The sequence below is a fragment of the Cornus florida genome, unplaced genomic scaffold (genome assembly GCF_030987335.1).
Source record: "Cornus florida cultivar Cherokee Brave unplaced genomic scaffold, ASM3098733v1 CherokeeBrave_3.0.0_Hap2_Chr04, whole genome shotgun sequence".
Classification (NCBI taxonomy): Eukaryota; Viridiplantae; Streptophyta; class Magnoliopsida; order Cornales; family Cornaceae; genus Cornus; species Cornus florida.
The window spans coordinates 60,086,646-60,097,131 of NW_026775574.1; the positions used below are offsets into that span (position 1 = coordinate 60,086,646).

The 10,486-nt window shown below is 36.1% G+C and overlaps 1 pseudogene; it reads right to left on the reverse strand.

The window, feature by feature from the left end:
- The window catches only part of LOC132305022 (coiled-coil domain-containing protein SCD2-like), a 39,543-nt pseudogene extending 29,303 nt beyond the window's left edge, over window positions 1-10,240 (reverse strand).
- Window positions 10,241-10,486: the final 246 nt, after the last annotated feature.

Here is a 10,486-nt window from a genome sequence, read left to right on the forward strand (position 1 = left end):
CATTCAACCATGTATAGGCTGCGCCTTCCATTGGTAAATCAATGAGAAGATGCTCGTCAATGAAATCAGAAAACTGATCCATTTCAGAAGACCTCCTCCCTCCTGTGGACCTCTCTAATGGGAATCTAATAGAATTGAAATCCCCACCCAAACACCAAGGAAGAGACCACATTTCTTGAACATAGTTTAGCTCCTCCCAGAAAAAAAGCCTATCCATATCAACAACTGGTCCATAGAACCCAGTGAAAACCCATTTGAAATTATCCTCTTCCAATTTGAACTTGCAAGACACTAAAAATCTCCCTACCCACACATCCAACCGAGACAATCATCTACAATCCCACCTAACTAAGATACCGCCCAAAGTACTTGTAGCATTCAAGGCCTCCCATTCCACAAACCTTCCTCCCCACAAACTCCTAACCACCGCATCAGAAATGGATGCCAACTTTGGGTCGTTGAGACCACGAACATTCTAAGAAATAATTCGTAGCTTCATTAAAAACCAGATAAAATGATCTCCCCTCCTCCTTTCGTCGAACTCCGACTCCTAGTCCTTCCCCACTCCCTCACCACCCCTTTCTTTCCTTCATAATTGACTGCAGAGATAAGATTCTTGATCTCCTGTGCCCCTTTCCAGGATGATATAGGCCTCGGGTTCACAACCTCTTCAGTCACAACGACCTCTCTTCCTTCCACTATTGCTTGAAGAATGGATAGTGTATGGTCATTGTTCCCCTCTGAAGAAACACCCAACAACTCACTAGCAGCTCCTATGTTTTCAATCATCCAGTCCTTACCCAAGTCAACATTTGTTTCTGAACAACCAGGTCTCTCAATTGCCAAAGGTTCCTCTCTATCACTTCAGAAAAATCATTCTCCAACCAAGGAACAAACTCGTTGGAACAGACTAGTTGGATGGAAACCAGATCAGTAGCCACCTCCTCATCACAATCCCTTCCAAAATCAAAAGACTCTGTAAACGAGTCAGAATCTGTATTGTAGTCTCCTATTCCACTACTCAGGATACTAACCAATTTATTCTCCTCAACCCCTCCAGACGGCATGCAATTAAGGCCTTTCAAGGCTACATAAAGGCGGAGTTCTTTGAGCAGAGCCATCGCTGACTCATTAGACAGCTGAAAGTGAAGGTCTCTCCCTAAACGGACCGAAACCCCATCCGATAAGTCCTGAACTGCACAATTAAGTGGATCAGATTGCTCTGAATTGACAAATCCGCTGGCAATCATTCTGTCTGTAACCAGCCCATACTCGTCTGCAGGTGCCGAAGGCACAACAGACAAAACACTGCTCTTCTCCATTGACATCTCAACATCGTCCCTCACCACCCCATAAGAAAGAGAGGAAGAAGAAGAAGGTGCTGTAAGGGAGCTCTGGGGATGAATAACAGAGGACATAGCTGGGTCAGTGGAGGTCCATTTCTGTTTATTTTTCTCGACCATCTATAAACATGGATGTTTCTATGAGAATCCCGAGATGAAAGTCTAGAGGTGCTTCCCATTAACCGAGTAATAGCTGGTAGGGATTTGTTTGAACCATGAGCGCAACACTGTAGATGACGAAAGACCTTCTTATCTAATCCCACACCAGCCTCATCGGCACTAAATTCCTTTTTACAAATTCCAGTTTCTTCCAAACATTAAAATAGAATTTTATTTAATTACAGTCCAATTCCTTTTCCATTTCCAATTTCAAATCCCAAAGGAATTTGGTTCCAAACAAAGCAAAACCTCCCCCTAAATAACAATGGATTGTGAGAAAAAAATCAACCCAATGAGCAGATTTAGGTTCCTTAAAAGAAGGTAAAAAGATAGTTCACTCTTCATTTTCAAAAGGTAAAGAGGAAGGGAACTGTTAGTTGCTCTAACATATTTGATGTCCTTGATTCTTGTGCTCCAATTAAGGAGACTCATAATAATGCTTGCTTGGGAACTCCTCTCTTTGACTACGATTGCTTGGTAACTCCTCAAAAAGAGGAAGGAAACCTCAAGGAGACTCAGAGCAATACTAACATATTCATTCCAAAGAAATATAGGAACCAAAAGAAGTTTAAGGGAATTGGAGAGTTCTAGAGTGGAGAGATCCATTGGGTAAAAAGGCCTAAGAAGATACAAAAAGATTAGTTGCTAACTAGGAAGCACTAACACACCTAAAAGGGCAAAGAATCCGTGTCGGACACCGAAACGCGCCAAACATGTCCCGACAAGTGTCGGGCACTCCAAAATACGTGTCTGATATATATATATTTTTTTTGAATATTCGGACACGCCTCCAACATGCATGTCACATTCTTAGGGTTTTTTTTTTTTTTTTTTTGATAAGTGCATTCTTGGTGACTTTTAAGAAAGTTGTGTTGAAGTGTAAGTATGAGGAATTGTTTAATAAATTCCCATAATACGGTAGTCATTACATAATTACTTAAAAGTTAATATTTATGAAACCATTTTATATTAAAATAATCATATATTTAGGCTTATATTTTAGTTCAAAGATTCAAACTCTTGCACAATCAACTTTGGCTCTCTCTTGTTCTCCCACCGACCAAGCTTTATTGCCAATGGATGGTCCTCTCTGTTTTTTTTTTTTTTTTTTTTTTTTCATAGTTGATACTCACACACACATGCCTCCATGGAGGCTTAAACCCTTGACCTCCCTTTGGGAAGTAAGGGCCTGGTACTGCTAGGCCATTGGCCTTTTAATTGGGGATGGTCCTCTCTCTCCTCTTCTTCTTATTTTCTTTCTTCATAAACCCTTGATACTTCTTTTTTTCCTTTCACAACAATATTTTCAGTTGTTTCCATGAATTTCTTCTCTTCTTATGGATTCATCATTGTTCGTCTCCCCTTAAACTTCATCTTTATTTTTTTTTTTTGATAAGTAAAATTAAAACTTCATCCTTATTTGTTTCAAGAGGAGAGCCTAGCCTGAGTTCAAGTTTACGTTTCAAGCTTGGAAAGCTCTCAAAAAGAAAGAAAAAGAAGCCACCAGTCAAGAAATGCAAGAACAATGCAATTCCTTTAGCAAAGCCTCTGTAAAAGGAAAGATGGTAAGGTAACTCGTTACCATCAAAAACAGCTTCAAAGCCAAAGAGGAAGACTCAAGGCGTTCCTGCTTTTCTTTCCACTGTGAAGTTCCTGTTACCAAAGTTGTTAAGATCGCGATTCTACGATCCTAGACCCCCAAAACGAGTTAAATCGCATGAAAATTGCTCCTTTGGGTAGAATCGGGGTAGAATCTCACCGTAGAATCGTAAGATTCGAAAGATTCTACTGATTCTATAAGATTTTATTTTGTGCCTTGTTTGGCCCTGTATTTTTGCACTGACACACTGTCTTGATGGGTTGGGCTCTTTTAATAAGAAATCCCAACGATCTTGGGCCCAAAACAGTAAAGATAAAGAGAAATTCTGAATTTGGTGAACATTGAAGACTCCAAATTCAGTTGGTCTTCGACATCAGGCCTTTTTCTTGTTCGGATGTTCCTAATTGATAAGCATGGGTATTTCTTGTTCAATTGCACCTTTGTTAATCTGTTATGTTTCTGTTCTATTTATTTTTTTGGATATAAATTTGATAATTTTGGTCAGTGTATAATGTTTATAACTTTGTGTTCATAATTCAGTAATTCATATAGTTAGTGGCACTAGCATCTAAGTTGGTAATAATTCTTTATATATATACATATATATATATAATTCACATCTAATTGAATTGATGTTGAAAGTTTGAAACTTGATTAGTTGAATTATTTGGATATATTAGTAGCACTACATTCTCTTATACATTATATTTGGAGTGGTACTTCTATACAAGTTTTGTGTTTTGGACTTATCTTTGCTATATCTTAGAGATATTAGTTTGAAACGTTTTTCTACTAGTTTGGTAGAATCTTACGATTCTCAACCCAATTCTACGATTCCGATTCTACGGAACCCCCAACGATCCTACATAGAATCCTGATTTTAACAACCTTGGTTAATACTGCTTCAATCGAACTAATGCTCATCCTGTGAATAGTTCAAAGGGGAAGCGTATACTTCAACAACAGAAACAAGAACAGATGCTCAAAGAGGGCTAAAGTTGGGCTTCAATTTTCTAAGAATTTGTGGAGGTCCATAGGATTTATGTCCCCGCCGTATCCGTGTCCTAATTTTTTAGGATTTACCGTGTCGCCGTGTCCGTGTCCGTGTCCGTGTCGTATCCGTTTCCGTGCTTCTTAGGTTGCTAACTTATTTTGTAGGCCTAAGAAGCCATGTTTTAAACAAACAAAGAAGCTCCAAATCTTCGGAAATCAAAGACTGGGAGTAATGGTCATAGTCTCCTTGTCTTTTCAACAATTTTGAACATTTTCTTCATCACCAATTCAGCTTAGATTTTTTGTTTTTGTTTGGTTTGTTACAGTCAGGTGTAACTGTAATGAGAGATTTGATTTCCAGCGCCTACAGCCAGCTTGTATATATTTCTCTCCAATTTAACTAAACTCAGCAAAGCCTTTTTTCCTAACTACTTGGAGTCAACTACATGAATCCTATTTTCCTATTTTACTCTATATAGGGCCCTAACCTTAGTCAAACCACATGTTTCCATTTCCTTGCTTACTAGCTCTACCAAAGTTAAATTTGATCTTCCCCTTCCCTGCATTGCCCTCAATGTGGACCTATGTTACCTCGACTCGGATAAATGTGTCAGGTGCAGGTATGTGTGCAAGTGTCGGGTGTATCAAATCCCCAAATAGAAGGAAATAGGTATACTAGTAAATATTCATACTATTTATATTATTCTTTTATCTTATAGAGTAAAATATATATATATATATACAATAACATAATGTTCAAAATAGGCATTTAAATCATTTTGAAGGTATATTATACTGAGTAATACATTTTAGGCACATGTCCAACCAAACCATATTTCATTCCCTTTTCCGAGTGTCATGCATCCGATACGAGTATTTCACATACTTTTGAAGAATCCACATAACACAGCTATGGACAGTGTCATTTTTCCTAATTAGCACACTAGATGGTCTTCTTTGCACATGTCCAAACCATCATAATCAATTTTCACTTATTTTATCTCTAATTGGTGTTACTTCAAACATCTCAAGAATGTGTTCGTTTCTAATTCTATCAAGGATAGTTTGGTGTGGTGGAATGAATTGGAATGGAATGGAAATAGAGGTAGGAATGGAATGGAAATGGAATAGAGTGGGATTTATGATTCCCATTCTCTTGTTTGATTGCAAACATAGAATGGAATGTATAAAAGTAAAATAATAATTTCCATTTATTTGTTTGGTTGGACTAAAAATAAAAATGGATTAAATTTATAATGTTTTACCTTATTCATCATTTATATTGTTTTCTCCAAATTATCTTTATCATTAATAAAAAAAAAAATTAACTAAAAAATTAATATCAAATTTTTTTCCAATCCAGTGGATAGAAATAGGTATGTAAGAATGAAATTGGGGCAATAGATAGAGAGAGAAAGTAGAAACAGTGGATAGAAATAGGTATGTAAGAATGAAATTGGGGCAATAGATAGAGAGAGAAAGTAGAAACTGGGCAAGTGAGGCGTTGGAGATTGGGGCGAGAAAAGGCGATGGAAAGAATGGTGATCCGATTTGGAAAGAATGGTGATCCGATTTACAAACTTCGATCGGGTGAGGACGGATCTGATTTGGAAAGAATGGTTTCAGCAATTCTTTCACAAAATCAATGAAAAAGCTTATGTAAACAGATTTGGAAAATATCACGAAAAAGCTTCAGATCTTCTTTTTTTATTTTTTTTATTTATTTTTTTTAACTTACAAAAAAACAAAAAAGCTTCAGATCTACTTTTGATTTTTTATTGTGTCTTGGTCCATCACTTTGAAGTTCAAGATCAGGCAGTGGGTTTGATGGAGGAGATGATGATGCCGGTGGTGGGTTTGATGGAGGAGATGATGACGCCGGCGGTTTGATGGAGGAGGTGATGATGCCGGCGGTGGGTTTGATAGGGGAGATGATGATGCCGGCGATGGGTTTGATAGAGGTGATAATGCCGGCGGTGGGTTTGACAGAGGATGTGATGATGCCGGCTGTGGGTTTGATAGAGGTGATGATGCCGGCGGTGGGTTTGACAGAGGATGTGATGATGCCGACGGTTTGTTTGATGGAGGAGATGGTGATGCGTGGGTTTGTAATTTGTTAGGTTTTATTCTTTAATATTTTTTTAGTTTGTATTTTTCTAAAGTTGGAATGGAATGGTCATTCCTTTTGTGAAAAGGTGGAATGATTTTGATGGAATGACCATTCTCCAAGAATGGTGGAGAATGACGATTCCAAGTTTAAAATTGGACACCAAACACAAGAATGGAATAAAAACCATTCCATTCCACTTTCTTTGCATTCCATTCCACCGCACCAAACTAGGCCTCATTTCTTATCTTGCTGCAAATCCATCTCAACATTCGCACTCCCTCCATACTCACTTTATGCATATGTTATTCTTAGCTTTTCTATCCAACATTTTGTCCAATAAGGAACGGTTGTTCAAATAACTATTCATATAACTAGCTTTTCAATCTTAACGGAACATGCCAATCACACAACATATTACGTGCACCCCTCCATTTAACCCATCCTTCCTAAAAGGTATGTTTAACATTATCTCCATTTTTTTTTTTTCTTCATTCTGAATAACTGAGCCTAAATAACAAATAAGCAAAAACGAAAGAGAGGAGTAATTCTTCAAGTCCATTCAACTTTTTGTGAAATATTTTTCTCCTTTCCCTTTTCAGCATGATATAATTTTAGAGGTGTTACACCTTAAGACATATCCAATGTGCCAATTGCATGTAACCAAATTTTTCCCAAATTCTTTTTTCCTTTTTAATGTTGACTTGTGAGACTAATGGTACTTGAGAAAGTAATAACAGAGAATTTTCTTTACCATTTCTCTCGTTGCCTAGGAGGATCAATTGGTGGCATAGAAATTTGAGTCCTTAGAGATGTTCTGGCTGGTGGTAATGATGGAGTTGTACGAATAGACATTGATGGCCTTCCAGCTGATGTTGAGCGAACTGATGGAGTTTCTTCTACAAAGTTCCGGGCTAACTGATTAAAATAACAGATAAAACAATTAGCATTCTAGTTTAAACCATCTACTCAAACCCATTTAAACACCACACACACATATATATAGCTGCATCAATTATATTGCATGTCAAAAAACTCAAAATCTTTCCCAAACCAGAATAAATTCCAGATAGATGATTGTCATCAAACTTTTCTTCTATTTTTTTATTTTTCTTTTGACAATTATTAATGCAGTTAAAGCAACATCCACAGATACAATCCACATTATGATGATCCTACACCTGATTACAATTCACTAAGACCTATGACATGAATCGTTCATTAGAATCATTACATTATACTGAAAAAATAGTTGAAACTTGAGTTCAGTAAACAATCAACATCAAACCGCTTAATGCGCAAGAACAGAGTCAAGAACCGAATGCAGCACCAAATTTTGAATCTGTTACTATCATTGTTGAAAATTGAATTCAAACTCGACTTCATTGCAATAAACCAAATAATTAAAAATGAAGTGAGAGGCAAAACTAAAGAGAATCGAAATTACTGCTGGTGAAGATCTATTGATCTTTGAAGACGGAATCGCCGGCCTGTTGTTGTTGCCGTTGACTGTTCGGGGAAGAGACGGCGGCAGAGGAGCAGTGAATCGAAACCCTAAATCTTCATCGTCCTCGTCCTCGTCGTCATCATTGTCGGCCGCCTGAGTAGCCATGACCTGAGCGAGCCGCTGAGCGGCGGCCTTGGCGGCGAAGTTCTGATTCCGCTCGATGTTGGAAATGCTGGTGGTGGACGACGACCGCGAGTGGTGGCGACGCACTGGCTACATTGCCGGAGAAGAAGAGCCGGCGGTAACGCTCGATTCGCTGCTCCATTGGCGTGCGTAAACCGGAGAGAAAATTAATGAGGAGAGAGAATACTAGAAATTCTCAGGGCCTAGATCTTTGTATATAGAGTGTGACATTGGATCGCAATGTTTGTGATTTTCGGAGTGTGATGAGAGAGATTGACGGAGATATTGTGGCTTTTCTACTTTTCTAGTAGAGTGAGGGGGAGAGATATGTATATACAGATGTTTGTATGTACGTTATGTTATGTTAGTGGGGGACGTGGTTGGTGGTGTTGTAAGAGGTCATTACATCACCGTTGGGAATAAGTTAATACTCTACTATACATTTATGTAATTTTAGGAAAGAAATTAGGAAGTATAATATCGACTAATGATAAGTAATCATTAATTACGATTACACATTTTTAATTAAAATTAAAAAGAGATTTGTATTTCATCTATTTTTTTAAAAAATAAAAGGTGAGTGAGTTCAAATGTCACAAACAAACTTATAAATTTATTGTCAAGTTGTTAAAATAAATAAATAATAATTTATTGCCAGGAAAATTACAAAAAGAATAATCATTGATGCGTATTTTAATTGTTACTATTACAATCGTGTCTTCCCTTTTTATTTTTTTTTTCAAGAGAAGAATTGTTAGTTGTTAGATTTGTAGAGATGCTAATAGTCTAAACATGGTACTCCGAAATTAATTCTTTCTTTTTCTTTTTTTTTTTTCCGAGACAAGAAGTGTTTAGTTGTTAGATTAGTATAGATGTTTGGAGTCAAAATCAATAACTTCAAAATTTACAGAAGACACTAATATACTGATCACGTGACGCACTAATAAGGCAATGACAATCATTTCTTCCATTGTTTACTTGTAATTCTTCATTTTCATTTATTATAGAAAGTTGTTAGCAACAATCTTATTATTAAGGAACTTAGTAAAGCAACAATTGTATTTATTCAAAATGATTTTTGTTTTTTTTTTTTTTTTCATTTTAAGGTTATTAACAAAAATTCGCCAATATTTTAAACTCATCATTCTTTTGTAGTTTTACTTAACTAGAACTATATTTAATAACCCTATTACAATCATTTCTTCCTTTGTTTACTTGTAAATTTTAATTGCTACTATTACAATCATTTCTTGTAAATTTTTTATTCTTCATTTTCATTTATTGTAGTAAGCTGTTAGCAACAATCCTAATATTAAGGATGTTAGTAAAGCAACAATTGTATTTATTCAAAAGTATTTTTTTTCCCAATTTAAAGTTATTAACAAAAATTCCCTAATATCTTAAACTCATCATTCTTTTGTAGTTTTAGTTAACTAGAATATTGTTGTACTTTTAATAACCCTAGTAAAAAATTCACACCAGTTAAAAAAAATAAAAATTAAAAAACGAGTAAAAAGTTCAGATGAAATGCACATGACCAAAAATCACAATTAAAAATTAATGCACAAACTTGTAAAAATACTTAGATATTATTTTTCTCAAATCTTGAAAACATATATAGGGCTTTAAAGAAAAAGAAGAATTCTTGTATCCTCTTAAAGATTAACTTAATAAGAAATTTGAAATTCAAATTATTTCCTAAATCTTGTTTGATTTTAAAGAAATAAAAGCAAAATTGAATTAATTTAGTTAATCAATTATGAATTTATGATCATAGTACATTTGTAAATATAAACGAAGTAATTTACTAAATCATGTCTACTATATTCAGGGACGGATCTAGAAATTCATATGCGGAGGTCAAATTTATATAGAGGGATTTTTTCATCATTTCGACGGGGGCTATTTTAAAATTTTATAGGTATAAATGCAAAAACATATAAAATTTATGGGTGTAAAATGCAATAATAAAAATTTTCAGTGGGGCCAGATGCCCCCATTGTGCCCTTCACAGATCCATCCCTGACTATATTATAATTAATAATGGTACACTAGTGCTAGAAATCAAGGTTTCATAAGTGATTGGCATGTCGAATATATTTATTTTTTATTATTTATTATTATTATTTTTTTGTCATTGTCAACAAACTCACTCACACCACTCACATCCACACTTTACTTATTTGGAAACTCGAACCCTCACCATTCACTTTGGGAGGTAAAGGAGATATCACTGGACCACAATGCCCTTGGTGCACATTGAATATGATTACTTCTTTGAAAAGCATGTAAGAATATAACTTCTACAGTTCTACATCACACTTGTAAGCATCTTGTTTTTGCAATCTCTTTACCTGCTCTGCTAGGGATGAAACTTGTAACGACCCGAATCCGGGGGTTCGAATCATTATCCGGGTTCCTAACCGAACCCGAGGTCATCTAAGGCAGCATGGTCATTTCCATAGTTAGAATGTGATTCATGCACCTCACAAGTCAATATAATACACCCTAATACCATTGGATGGGTCGGGACAGGACAACACAAGGCAGAAGAAGAAGCAATGAAACTACATGTTTTGGTCGACGTCTGCAGGCCACACGTTAACCGGTTGCTGCACAGTGATGGTTCCTATTAATGAGATACCGGTTGACCG